Below are 14,229 nucleotides of genomic sequence, written 5' to 3'. Positions count from 1 at the left end.
AAGTGAACATCCGCGTGGTCCGACAAACGAAACTAGCTATGAAATGGCCACGACGTCGATGGCTCCTGAAATCTTTATCACATGATAGATGTTCTAACAACTACTAAACCGCGATTTGTTATCATAAACAGTAGAGTGGGCTCCCTCTACTGTCTATAGTTGAATTGCGTTAATTTGGGCATCTTTAGAGGGGACGGTGAGAGGGTAATAGAACCAAACTCATGATCTGTGACAAATTTTGTTTACTTCACTATTTACCATGGGTTTGGTTTGTGTTGATCTGGTTGGTTAGCCGTCCCAGGCCTGGGAACAGTAGCTGCAGGCTTGTCAAACACTAACTGGTGTCAACAGATTAGTCAATTAGGGCTACTTATCTAACCGGTACACTGTGCCAAAAGTGAGAAATCCATTGAGGATTCTTCTGTATATTGTTCTGGATACTTCAAGAATCCACCAGAATACTAAAATATACATTATGTATGCCAGTGGATTCTGGTGGTCAATGGATTCTGTCGGATACCGGACAGAATCCCTTGCTTAATCCATTGCAGGATTCTGCTGGATTCACGTGTTATCCATTATATATGTATTTCAGGATACTACTGGATTCTCTAATTTATAGAGAATCAAGGGACCAGTACTTTTGGCTTGATTGATTACATAATAATGGAAGGGACAGTTGCCGCATATATCCATACTTATTATTCACCAATTTTTACATAATTATCCAACACTGGCTTCGGGGGACCTGGGGTGTGGGGGTGGGTCCTCAAATAACAGTAATGCTTTGTAGCTTTTGACTCATGTATTTCTACTCATACAGGCATCACATACACTTTATATATATATATATATATATATATATATATATATATATATATATATATATATGTGTGTGTGTGTGTGTGTGTGTGTGTGTGTGTGTATACGCAATGAGTATTCTTTTTACAAGTGAAGACACCAATGTAATGATGCTTTCTACAGCAAAATAGAGTACAGATTGCATCTGAAAACTATACTGCAATTTAGATACACAAATCCAAGATCACTGTAAATGATTCTTCTTTATTTCAAACGAATGTGTAAATGTTAGTAAAATAAATAAAAATACAGACAAAAAACATTCAGAACAATTTTCCTGAGACACATTCAAAGTTATCTTCAATACTGTAAAAAAAGAATTTCCATAGCCTTGATAACTCTAATATCAATTAATGCAGTCACTTTTAAATATGCCTGAGCCTAACAGGGAGAAATATGGTTCATCAGAACAATTTGATATCTTACCATTATCATCCCTATTGACCTGTATACAAAATTTTGAAGCAATCTGTTGACCTGCTTCAGAGAAATTATTTTAAACAAAAACAGGAAAATAACCCAAAATACAACAAGCAACTAAAAATCAGCTCAATTAAACCCATATGACAATTTTAAATTATAATAGAATTCATTGTTTCACGGCCTGATCTGTGAAAATAAAACACAGTGAATCATGTGTCCCAAACAGCAAAATAGTGAAATTAAATCCTGGTGAAAATTAATGCTCTTTACAGTATGCTGTAAATTTTGGCATACGTTAAAAGATATACATGTGTAGTATTTCTAAGTTTTGTACAGTAAGTTTGTGTCAATTGAGATGTGTCAGCTAATGACTGTGTAATTCACCAAATTACAAGATCAACTATGTGTACCTTAAAATATAGGAATAAAAATCATTTCAAGAGTTTCTTGATTGAATATGAAGCACTCAAGCTATCTACACAGCAAGAAAAGGCAGACACATGCCTGTAACAGAGGATAATCATTACCTGTAACAGGCCCAGAGAAATAACCTTTTTTGCAAGACCAGTAAAAACCTGTCAAATTTTAGGGTTGTGTAAATTCTGATTCATGGTGGTACAGGATTGTATACAGTGCTGTAAATTCTGACTGTATCAAGACCTATAATTGCAGCACTGAACCACCGGTGTGCGTACAGTGGTGTGTCAGCTACAGGGCCTGAAAATTTGGATGGATTTCAGGGTGTAAATTTGTTGTAAAAATTGGCAAATTTTGATGATTGAAGCAGAAAGAAATGTTATTGTTTGAACACTGAAAAATTTCAGACCCTGTTAGAGATCAGTGTTCACAGCACTGTGTACAGGTGCTGTAATTGGTAGAAATACAGCCATGTGTTTACAGTACTTGATACAGACATGTGCATCAGCCCCTGATAGAACTCCTTCTGTATTTGCTGACACAGACCTGTAACACAGTTTGTATCAGGGCCTGTGCAGGAACTGTCTCAGGGGTGAATTTTTTGTAGTGTATGTTTAATTAACTCTTACTTATCACATACATGTATGTGCACTGTTAAATTGTAGCTTTTGTTCAGTTCATCAAAATCTAAAAAAGTAGGAAAAATTGCTCTGAAAAACACAATATTGCATATCTCAGGACAAACTGATTACTGCTTCAATTATATTATCCTAAGAGACCTGCATTTAAAATTTCAAAGCAATCTGACAAGCAATTTCAGAGAAATTTTTGGACAAGAAATAGAAAAATACCATCAGTAACACGGTGTGGCTCACATTTGTTTCAGCATGTTTAAACACTGTAACTGCACCTTGATAAATTCTTGAGGGCACAAATCCAGATACGTCAAAGTGACAAATTTCAGCAGTACTTCAAAGATGTACTTGTGAAGTATTTGTAAGTTATGCCTTGGTTATACTAAACTTTTCTTGGTGTAACTGACCTGTGCCAGCTAATGACTTTATATTTCACTGAACTTACAACACCAGCTCTGTGTACTACTTTTCAAGTAAAGCAATTAAAATTGAGAACAAATCAGTTGTTGACCAACAGAGGGATGATGGATAATTACTCAGAAAAGCTATGCATCACTGTTCTGTCTCACACAATTGTCACTGAACTGTTTTTATCAGGTGGTCTCTCACTGGCTCTGCCATACTTCCTCTGCAGTATGTAGTGTCTTGAATTAGAGTCATTAAGCATTCGCTGATTGAGTGTGTCTATCCTATCAAAACGTTTAGTTTGTCAGATCGCCAAGAAGGCCTGGAGGTAATTATCCTTCCATCTGGTGGGACCTCCTCATCAGACATCAGGTCTGCAGTTACATCATTCCAGAAACCCTTCTCATCTGCATTGATCACTGCACTTCTCCTCTTTAAAATCTGTAGGTAGAAATGATAAATGATGGTTATTTAAAATAATGCAAAGAGTGAGATAAATGATGGCATAATACTTACAGTCACTGCCATAACTAACAATATGGTACATTTGATATTTTAAGATCAACTCTGGTATCATGACTTATTACTGATTTGAACATATTATGTTGCCTTCCATTCCACCTATGCTTAGGAACAAAGGGAAATTCATGTATCATTTTAACATTGGCATCCTTGTCCAAAGACCTTTGAGCACATCAGAATGGAACTGTCAATTTACATAACCCTCAACTAAAGTAAGTCTTGCTTTGTTAAATTTTATTTGAACCCATTAGTACATTTGTACAATTATTGTGACAAAATTGTTGACTCTGTATATCTAATAGTGCTAACTATGCAAAGACCCCAACCCATACTACAAATATCCCATGATTCATTCTGATTTGTACCAACAGAGATTCCCTAGTCAAGCCAGGCATAGCTCACATGTGTAGAGAAAACTGTAGACTACTAAAAATAAAAATTTTGAAAAAATGCTTTGAAGGAGACTCATTGTCAATAACCATTTCAAATGATTTTTCAATATCATGCATTATTTAGAGTACATATAACACAATGGGAACTAATTTGGGATAATTGGATGAAGTAATGTCGATTTCATCTACAAATGTAACCTCATCTACTTTTCTTTTTATGTTATGCACTTGTTTTTATGAGTATTTGTAATATTGCAACATTCAACTATAGGGCACCTAACATATTTGAGAAATTTGAAAATATGAAAATCCAATTATCCCAAATTAGTTCCAATCGTGTTATATACATTTTATATAATTTTCAAGAAATTATATAGACAGCCATACAGAAAAGTTTGAAGTATAATAGAGATACTTGAAGCATGGACTGGCTGTTGTTGAATACTGTTCAATAACTGTCAGTTCAGCCACTAAGTAAATACTAGTTCAAAACTATATCCTTGTTCCCAGCGGGTGCAACACTGAAGCTGTTTTGACTATGCAAAATGTTTTTATGAAAAAATGTATATTAAGTTACATTTTGTGAAATAAGGCAAGAGTTTTCTTGCACACAGTTGGTTGTTCCAAAAACAGTTTCGTATAATGTTAATAAAAGATAAAACTATGGTTTTTTAGCACATCGTGTAATCTGGAACATGTTATCAGAGCATAAGCTTGTTTCATCTTTCAATATTAAATTTGCAACAAACTCTTGGACATGAGTGTGTCTTGTGATATTGTTTCAAAGTTGTGTTCCCTGGCAAGGTTCATAAAATACACTTCATGGATTCCTTCAACAATATTTTGGCCAGTTAAAAGCTGTTAAAAGTGTTAAAAGCTCATCCTGAGTTTGACTATGCTATTATTGTATGTTATGTTATGTACATTTGTGTTTTGAACTCAATCTAAGAGCCCCTTTAGTTGTTTCAACACTACAGATAAAGTATGGCATAAAACTTCGCCTCAGATCGCCTCTGTATCGTTTCCGACATTGCTGTCGCCTCAGTTTGTTTATTTTCTATATCGTTTCATTACCGCCTCTGTATCAGCCTTGCATTGCTTCCGCATCGTATCAGCCTAAACATCGCCACTGCATCGTATCAAGTCAATTTCATGGTCCCAATTGGCCACGGCATATTATTCACTCAAAAATGCCACAGCAAAGTTGCCGCCTTCGGAAATTTCGCCGCCTGGCATTGCCCATGTTTTTGAGAGTAAAGGTATACAAAATGAAAGATCAAATACATGTGTCCAACCCCATATGTCCAACATTATCCATTCATGAAATGTTGCTTCAACACACAAAAATGGGAACAAAGTTGAAACATATTGTGATTATAATGCGCTTCTTTACGAATTGCTTTTATTTGATATGAAGTTTGTATACCGTTTTATTTGCGAACATTTTTGTAACAAGATAGCACTCTACCAGGGACAGACATTAACGGTTGCAAGTGAAAGTCGCGTTTGGACAACTGCAACTGAAACACCAGTACGGGTTGCCCGATGAGACAAGTGTCAAAAAAGTGACGTGGGACAACTTTTCCACTGACTAGAAACCCAGAAATGTGTGGTACTGTGTGTGGATTACCATTTTAAATGACTGAAATTAGTATTTTAAGCTTAAATACATGTACGTCCTTGAAAGCGCACAAGAAAAACTGGCCGTACAAAGTAAGGACAATTGCTAAAATAATAACTGCAGTGTATCATATACTAGGTTAACACATATAGTGATGCCGCCATGAATTCTCCTAACGCTTTACACAGTGACCTTTAAACCCGATTGACGTGAATAAATTATCAGGGTTCGCGGTAGAGGTCGCCACAGTCGCAAAATGCGACTAAACTTGTTTGTGGCGAACAAAAACCCATCGGCAATCGCCACGATCTCAAAAGCGTGGCGACAGCTGATTTCTATAGTCGAAATTGATAAAACTAAACAGTCCAAATCTTAATGCTTTTCCACTGATATGCTAAAGACAACATAAAAAAACTTTATTTAAAGCACTTACTTGAAATTGTAAAGGAAGACAACATACAGAAAACAGTTACAATTACATTCTCGCGATCTCGATCTCCATGAACTGGCATTCCGATCACGTTGATACTAGGATAGACAACCCATGGAGGTACTACCTCCATGGACAACCATAGCCAAAAGCAGCAAAACTCAGCGACGATTCCGAGTTTTATTGACACAGTATTTCATATAGCAGTATCAAATCAAACTGATTAGACAATCCCTGGATCAGCGACATTTTAGTGAAATTTTTTTCATTAATCATAACTTGAAAAAAGTAAACGTGAAACAAAGACGTCGTGTATGCTGTCGATCAACAGCATAGTGTGAACCGTAAACTAACTGGCATGGCATGTGCATTGACTGCACATAAAAGCAAGTCGACATTGCAATATCAAACGGTCTACATCTTGTGAAAACAACGACATAGCAGTGAAAGTTGTAATAGTCACCGGTAAAAACTCTTCACTGATGAAAGGATAATAGCGTCAAACAAATGAAATTGCATATTTAGAGAGGGAAAACCAACGTCGCATCGTGGCCTTGAGTACGTGAGAATAACAATGGCGGATGTGCGGAGTGGGACTATTCTATTTAGGTAACGGGGGTACGGAGGGACACGGATTCATGAAGGTACTGGCAAAACGTGCCATTTTCCTAACGATGCTGTCGCGGGAACTTCAATGTCTCATTGTTGTAACACCTTTTTAATAGTTTTACTGATCGGAAAAGTAATTTTACTAACTGTAATGATCTATTATACGCTCATCACCTTTCTGTATCGGGGTTTAACTAGGGTAGGCATGTAAAGTAAAGTGAAGTAAGCCTTTATTGAAGTCCTATAGAATTGGGGATCTTGATCATAAAGTGCAATACAGGTTTTGCAAAATCAACAACAAAAGAGTATATATAGATGAGGATGTGTTCATCAATATTTTACTCTTTTTCATTTTTATTTTGGTCTGAGTTCAAACAATTTTCCCAAATCACATAATGATGATTTGACTGTTCTTGAAAAATGTTTATAAGGTCTTGTGTGTCTCTGAATGTGTTTTTACAAATGTTTAGTTTACTTAAACATCATGTCTACTGTCTGTGTAGCCTTTGCAGTGAAAAAAGAAATGTATAGTCTCATGTATCTCATATATATATATATATATATATATATATATATATATATATATATATATATATATATGTGTGTGTGTGTGTGTGTGTGTGTGTGTGTGTGTGTATGCATTTATGAATGTATCACGTCAAAAACTTGAAGACTGAAGTATGTTTCTACCAGCATTTAGTATGTGTGGCTAATGAAAGTTGCGTGTGGCTAATAAAATTAGGACCAAATTAGCCACACTGAGTAAGTGTGGCTACTAACTTGAAAATCCTACCGCTAACCCTGATTATGATGTAGAGGAAGTCCGTGACCTTTAGTCACAACACATTGATAACACTCTGATAGCGGGAACTTCCAAGTGTTTCAATAATTGCTACGCAATTCATACTATAGAGTTACACTCCGCAACCAATAATCCATCAGAAATAAAATAATTTTAGGCAAACTATCGCACCATGCGCATACGGTATAAATCTGAGTTGGCCTACATATGTCACGCCGCGCCAATCACTCTAAATCACGTACCCACATCGTCCAAGACGTTCAAATTCATGATTATTAACCGATCATTTACCTTCAACTAGATAAAATCTTGTCTATATTCTCAATTTTCGATGACTTTTGACGAAATGACATCGACTTTTCATGCCCGATATCTCATATCCGATGTCTTTGAGTTCCGTGAATGAGGCGATGCGCTAGTGAAACGATACGGAAACGATACCAAACAACCGAGTGAGCGATGTTGGATTTGGGGTTGGGCGATGCGGAAACGATACGGAAACGATAATGAGGCTAAAAAAGCGAAGCTTTGGGTGATACTTTATCTGTATGTTTCTCCAAAATAATTTGCAGGGTTTACACATTTCATTGTGATCTCAAAATTTGACATTGAATAAGCTGCATAACTATCGATTACATCTGTATCTTCAAGGGAAGGTTAACAAGCGACCTAGCGGCCGATATAGCTCCGCTGTGTTTATGTAGAGAATAACTATTTTTGACACATGTTGGTGAAGAAGGTGGAAATCTTTGATAGCTCATTTCAATGGCCAGAAAAAAGAGCTAAAATATCTGCAAAAATATACAATTGAAGATTTCATTATAATTTGAATTTTTACATCGGATCATTCCAAAGAACACGTCCACTAAAGCTATCTGACGAGTAGTTTTAGAGAATAAAATTTTCTGACCAAAAATGGCAAAGATTGTCCCCTAAAATAAAAATTGCAGATTTCACCATAATTTTAGTATATCACATATTACAATAATCCCTTGGAACCTGTATACCAAATATCAAAGCTATCCACTTGCAGTTTTTGAGAAACAATTTTTTTAACAGAAATAGCAAAAATTGCCCCAAAATATACAAAATTGCAGATTTCATCATAATGTCAAAATATCAAATTTAGTTATTCTGTAGGAACCTGCATATCGAATTTCAAAGCTATCAGACCAGTACTTTTTGAGAATACATTTTCGACCAAAAATGGCAAAAATTACCATAAATAACAAAATTGCAGATTTCATCATAATTTCAATAAATACCATTAAGTTCATCGGTAGGAACCTGTATAACAAATTGCAAAGCTAAGTTACCCTAAGTAAACTGCACATCAAATTTCAAAGCAATCCGACGATCGGTTTCAGAGAAGATGACTTATGACTTTTTACCAAAAACAGGAAAAATTGCCCCAAAAATACAATTATGGAAATTTCACCACAATTTGAACAACCTTGACTGGGGTTACCTCCAGGAACCTCTATACCAAGTTTCAAATTAATCTGACTTGAAGTTTCAGAGAAGAAGATTTCTTGACCAAAAACAGGAAAAATTGCCCCAAAAATACAATTATGCAAATTTCACCACAATTTGAACAAACTTGAGTGAGGTCACTCCTATGAACCTCCATACCAAATTTCAAAGAAATCTGACTTGCGGTTTCAGAGAAGAAGACCATTGTTGACGGACGGACGACGACAGACAATCAGTCTATCGGATAAGCTCCGCGTCTCTGACAGCGGAGCTAAAAAGGCAGATTTTGTCGCTTAAAGCTGTTAGGTGCTCTGCAAATGTATAACCAAATATCAAAGCTGAACTAAGTAAAATTGATTTTACTTGTGTCATGATGGTTCTACCATGTACATGTACTATAATTCACCAACACTGGTGCTTTGTTACCTTGTCCTTCAAAGTTCACTGGTTTAGACTAAAAAATTATCAGTGCAGACTTTGTAGTACATACCTCTCTTATTCTCCTGTTGTTGGCATGCCTTTTTGTGTAACTCTGTCTTTCCTTGAGACACTACCCTTTCCCTACTTTTTCAGTGCCTAATAAACATCTCCAAGGGGCCTGCAACTTGCAAGGATATAAATAAAAGAGTTAAAATCTTACTGTGAAAAATCAAAATATCTGAAACACAGATGATGAATCATCATATTTCATGTGACAATAATGACAATGAATAATCATATTAATCTGAATATCAATTGGTATTCACATTTGAATCAGACAATAGCATTCCCATGGCCTACAAAGGCTTGACATCATCGGATTCCCACTGCACTAAGCATGGATGAAAGATTGACTCTTTTTACATCCATGGTTATACAATAATACAAAATGTTCATGTTGAAAATAAGACCATATTTCATTTGATACAGAAATTGCATTAATTTAGAAAGTTAGAAATCATTAATGAAGTGATGCAAAATAAAATGACATACCATGTTTAGGTAAGATCAGAATTATTCTCATGTTTACTTTAAGGCAGATGAGTTGCAACTTTTGACATTATTTTTATGATTTTTATATTTAGATTAAAATCAGTTCATAGCAAATTTCTACAACTCAGAGATGTTTACTCTAGTATAATTATCCACAGAGTTGGACTGCATGAGGAGATCTTGTAAGACAAATAATAAATGGGTGCCACACCCAAATATGGCTGCCTACATGCAACTACATGATAAACAGCGTAAATGGTGGATGTACACATTTAAATCTTTACAAATACAACATGGTGCAACCCACTGAAAGGAAGGGAAAGGGATTCACTCCACTTAGAGAAAAATTCTTGTTTTCACCTATTAATTATGGCAAGATTTTGAAAATTGCGGGAAATTTAAAATTAACAAAGATGTGCTCAATTTCTTGTCTATTCTGCCACAACCAAATGCTGTTGAGGCACAGTTAATGACTATATATCGTTCAATTTGTAGATTGCAATGAATATCTGAAGAAATTGAAGGTACTTTGAGGTTGGACAAATTTCACAGTGTTGCAGCTCACGGCCTTTTAAAGCCCCAATAGCAGTATCTTTAAGCATTATTTTATGCGCTAACCCTTTTCCTGCCAAGTCCATATTTCACCATCAGGTCAAGATGGTTAAAATTAATGAAACACAACATATTCCATATGGTGTATTTTAACATAATATTGTACATTTGAAGGCTGTAGAAAACATAAATATTGTAAGCTTGATTTTTTGGACTAAAGATGCTATAACAGGCCAAGCCAAGCAGGTGAAAAAACGCCATGTTTGGGCTCAATACCGCGTTTTACTGACTTGGCTGATTGGGAAGTAATAGTCTTAATACTGTCTGGCAGGAAAAGGGTTAACTTTCAAGTTGAAATAAGTTTGTGAGAGTGTATAAGGTGGTGTGTAAGAAGCTGGGTAGAAAGGACTGATGTAGTGTAGAGCTGTGTGCATGTGACATGGCTAATGAATGTAAACAAGACAAAATAGACTGTGCATAATGGCGATAGGCTAGTTGCGACTTGGATTTTTAATGCCAGTAGTTGATGCACCCCTGTTTTAGACAAAGGTGACGGGGCATGCCCTCAAATTGAAGCGTCTGCAACATCTACCACCCATACAAAGGTTGAACACTACAAGGCAAGCATCCATGTAGAGCCAGCTATGATCGTTTTGAACAGCAACATTTTAGGTCAGACATATCTGATTTTCCAGAGAAACAGCGCTATGTAAAACCCTTTGGTCAGAACCAATGATCATAAATTTCCAAATACATACAAGTTAACAGTATGTTTAAGAGTTGATATATACTTTATTTAAAGCTCCATAAGCTGTATCTTTTGGCTATTTTTTCAGAACTTTTGTTTTGTGGTTTTCCTACACTTTCTGTATTGAATCCTTAAACTGTAATTTAATGCCAAGTATTTAGCATGTCAACACAACCTAAATGAGTATAATCTACGAAATTACGGTATTGTTGAAATTGCATTCAAGCCTGGACTAGAATTCATTTGTAAACAATAAACAATGATCACTACACACATACAAGCTGTGTTGACAAAAGAATACTTGAAATTTCAGCATGACAACTTTTTAGGATCAGACACAGTAGTTGATATACAGAAGCAGAACACTGAAAAACTTGCAACAAGTTACAGCTTATGTCCTTAAATCCCACGTTGACAGAATATAGTAATTTCCACAGAAGATTCAAGGGTTTTACATGTGTGTTGATGTCCCCCGAATTTCTAAAATGGTCCCTTGGGACAGGAGTAGGGGTTTACAGTGACCCCCTGTTTTGACATCCCAGATTGACACTGACAGAGGTGAATGTTTTCACCTGTGACGTTGCATGTTCTGTTCCTTAGAATATTACCAAAATCAAAATGACTGTTAAAATTTGAATTTACTCATCATATGTTTCACAAATGTATGGTTTCCTACTGCAGTAAAAGCCAACATCCTTCAGAGCTGAAGTAAGTTTGTGAAAATACAGTAATTTTGGTGTATGTGCAATTTTGCACAAGGTAAAGATTGTGCTGTGATTAAATATTTGCCCAAACATGCAAACACTGAGGATACTGTGCATACCTGCACTGAAATCTTCACATAAAGTGCACAGAGTAGTCTAATGTATAATGCAGAGCGCTGAATGTTTTCAACTTAGACATTGTATGTTCTATGTCCTTAGTAATATTACCTATTTTTGAAAATGGGGAATTGCGAGGTGTAAGTCTTCCTAAAAGTTTATTTTCTAGAATCGATTTTCATTCTAACATTACTCAAACCTAGCTCCGCTGTGTAACTAAGGGATACTGTCGCATACAGTTGTCTAGCATCATTCCTTGCAAGCTCTATTTTGGAGGCCAAAAGAGTACGCGACAGCTTTGAAAAGAAATGAATTTTTATGTATAAAAATGTGAAAGAACCTTGAGGCTCCCACCTCAATATCAAAATGTTTATGTTACAAAATATTTTGGTCTCGACAAGTTTATCCAGCAAAATCGCTGTAGTGAATATCGCCATGCATTCTGGTCATTTTGGATAAAATTAGCATATTTTTAATGCAAATTCACGTACTTGTCACATTTAAGGTGTCAGAGATTCAGAGATTTTTTGTAATTGATATATTTACCAGCAACGCGGCTCGGAGCAAACAGGAGCTGTTTCCAGACCGGTGGGTGGAGGGACGGTGATTCACTTCACATTGTATCTATGAGGAAACCATTAAATCTTATTTTTCAATACAGAACTAGCCACATCTGTGTATTTATAGACGCTTGATTATTGATATTAATGTACTTAAATTAGACTGAGCTGGTTACTAGTGAATCATGAATGTTGGTGCACGAAATTTGGTTTTTCGAATAGTACCGGATGGTGAGAATAGCGTTTGAAAGCAGATGTGAACAACAAATATGCTATTGGACTTTCACCCAAGTGATTACATGTTTCTAAAGGTTTAGGGTATTCTTTGAAAGTTCAAAGGTCAAATAAGAAATTTTACGTCAGTTATTAATAAAACATCAAATAAGACTGTGACACAAAAGACAAATGAATGTTGGGGGCAATCTTTTTCTTGAAAACACTTTTGAAGGGTGATTATTCTATATTTTCGAAACACCAACACCAGAACCCTAACACCCCCCCCCCCGTAATTTCTGTACAGTCCCTCGCCACGAAAAGGTTACATTAGCATGAAGTTGCCTGGGAATTAGATGTTCATTGTTTATTGAAATTTTATCAGCAATATCGATGATTTAAACAACACAAACGTTAGACATTTTTGCAAGATAAAGACATTGCTGAACACGTTTATACGAGAAGGAGTAGACGTATGTACGAAAAGACACTTGGGCTGGTTACATATGGCTGGTTAAGAATAAATAAGACAAAGAGGACAAGTTAACTATACATACCTGTACCTGGTATACTGTACACGACCTCCGTCCAGCTGAAGCAGGACTCAGCAGCGATCGAGGGGTCGACCTTTCGCTTGTGCGAAAAGAGTTGCCCTCTTCCGTCCAAATTGCTAAAATGGGTTGACGAGTTTCGTCCCGATTGAACGGAGAATAAACTTGCTGCTTGTCGAACCGTTGAGCTTAGAACTGGTAGTAGCTCTAAACGTAACTAAGTTCATGACATCGACACGATTGGACTCTCCAGTTGTACTAGATTAAAACGTACAGCGTAGTCGTCGAGATGGTCCAGGATTTCAAGGTAGACTGTAGACATTCCTAAACACGGGCGGGACATGTCAGTAAACGCTAAAAGATGAACGACTGGAGATTTTGATCATTGTTGGCGGTACGTGTACGCGACGCCACGCCGACACCACACTGGGTCTTCTGATTGACCTTTGACCAATATGGCTTACGGCTCCTTAGGTTTTCAAATATTCACGAAACGAACTGCGAAGAATTTGATGATAACTATCATTTTTTACTCAATCTTGAAGAAAATGTTATTTTTTCGCTCTCGTTAGACAATAATATTGCTAACTTAGCCCCATCTTTGTCTTACACCAGATAAATGTACAAACTCAAGGGCAGCAGGCTAGAGGGTCAAGTTTTGCCGTGCTATCAGACTGCGGCTTGTATCGTATTTACGCAATATTATCCTCATGAATATTCTGTGTTACGCACACAGACGTGCCAAACCCGTGCACAGAACAGGAACATCGAAAAAAGCTGTTCCGAGGCGATTTTTGAGGGCAGAGGAAATTTTAATTTTGCTCAGGCAGGGAACATGTTTTTAAGTGGCAGGGGAGCAAATTTTAGTGTTTGTTTTGTAGGGCAGGGCAGATATCGTTGATTGTCCTGGGGACAGAGCTTGGCGAAAAACGAGGAGAGAGAAAGCTACTTTTAAAACGGGGACAGAGGAAGTTGAGTCATGGTGTTTCTGGGGATTGGACACAGGGCTAGTACTTATAACTTTTCATGTCTGCAGGGGAAAAGGAATGACAACATTTTGAGGGAATTTTTTTCCAGGGCAGGGGAAATTGGCAAGTTTTTTTTCGCCACAGGGCAGCTTCAAAAATTCACAGTAGGGAGGGGAAACGGGCAAAAATAAGTGGGGAGTGGGTTTGAGTGCGGCGGGTAGGTCGAAAAAGTTTTAGTGGGAGGGCAAATTATG

The 14,229-nt window shown here is 36.6% G+C and overlaps 1 long non-coding RNA gene across 3 annotated transcripts; it reads right to left on the bottom strand.

Annotated features, from left to right (window-relative positions):
* Nucleotides 1–1,109: 1,109 nt before the first annotated feature.
* Nucleotides 1,110–13,465, bottom strand: LOC139128094 (uncharacterized). 3 transcript variants are annotated; one of them, XR_011551180.1, is made up of 4 exons: nt 13,014–13,465; nt 12,230–12,307; nt 9,081–9,194; nt 1,110–3,182 (listed from the first exon to the last, which is right to left on the bottom strand). It is a non-coding gene; the product is annotated as an uncharacterized lncRNA (long non-coding RNA). The 3 variants fall into 3 exon arrangements; XR_011551179.1 differs by lacking the exon at nt 12,230–12,307 and having other exon boundaries at nt 13,014–13,461; XR_011551178.1 differs by lacking the exon at nt 12,230–12,307 and having other exon boundaries at nt 9,081–9,188; nt 13,014–13,459.
* Nucleotides 13,466–14,229: the final 764 nt, after the last annotated feature.

The sequence above is a fragment of the Ptychodera flava genome, unplaced genomic scaffold (genome assembly GCF_041260155.1).
Source record: "Ptychodera flava strain L36383 unplaced genomic scaffold, AS_Pfla_20210202 Scaffold_43__1_contigs__length_1316584_pilon, whole genome shotgun sequence".
Lineage (NCBI taxonomy): Eukaryota > Metazoa > Hemichordata > Enteropneusta > Ptychoderidae > Ptychodera > Ptychodera flava.
The sequence above is the reverse complement of the archived record's forward strand: the minus strand, read 5'-3'. Positions and strand labels throughout refer to the sequence as shown.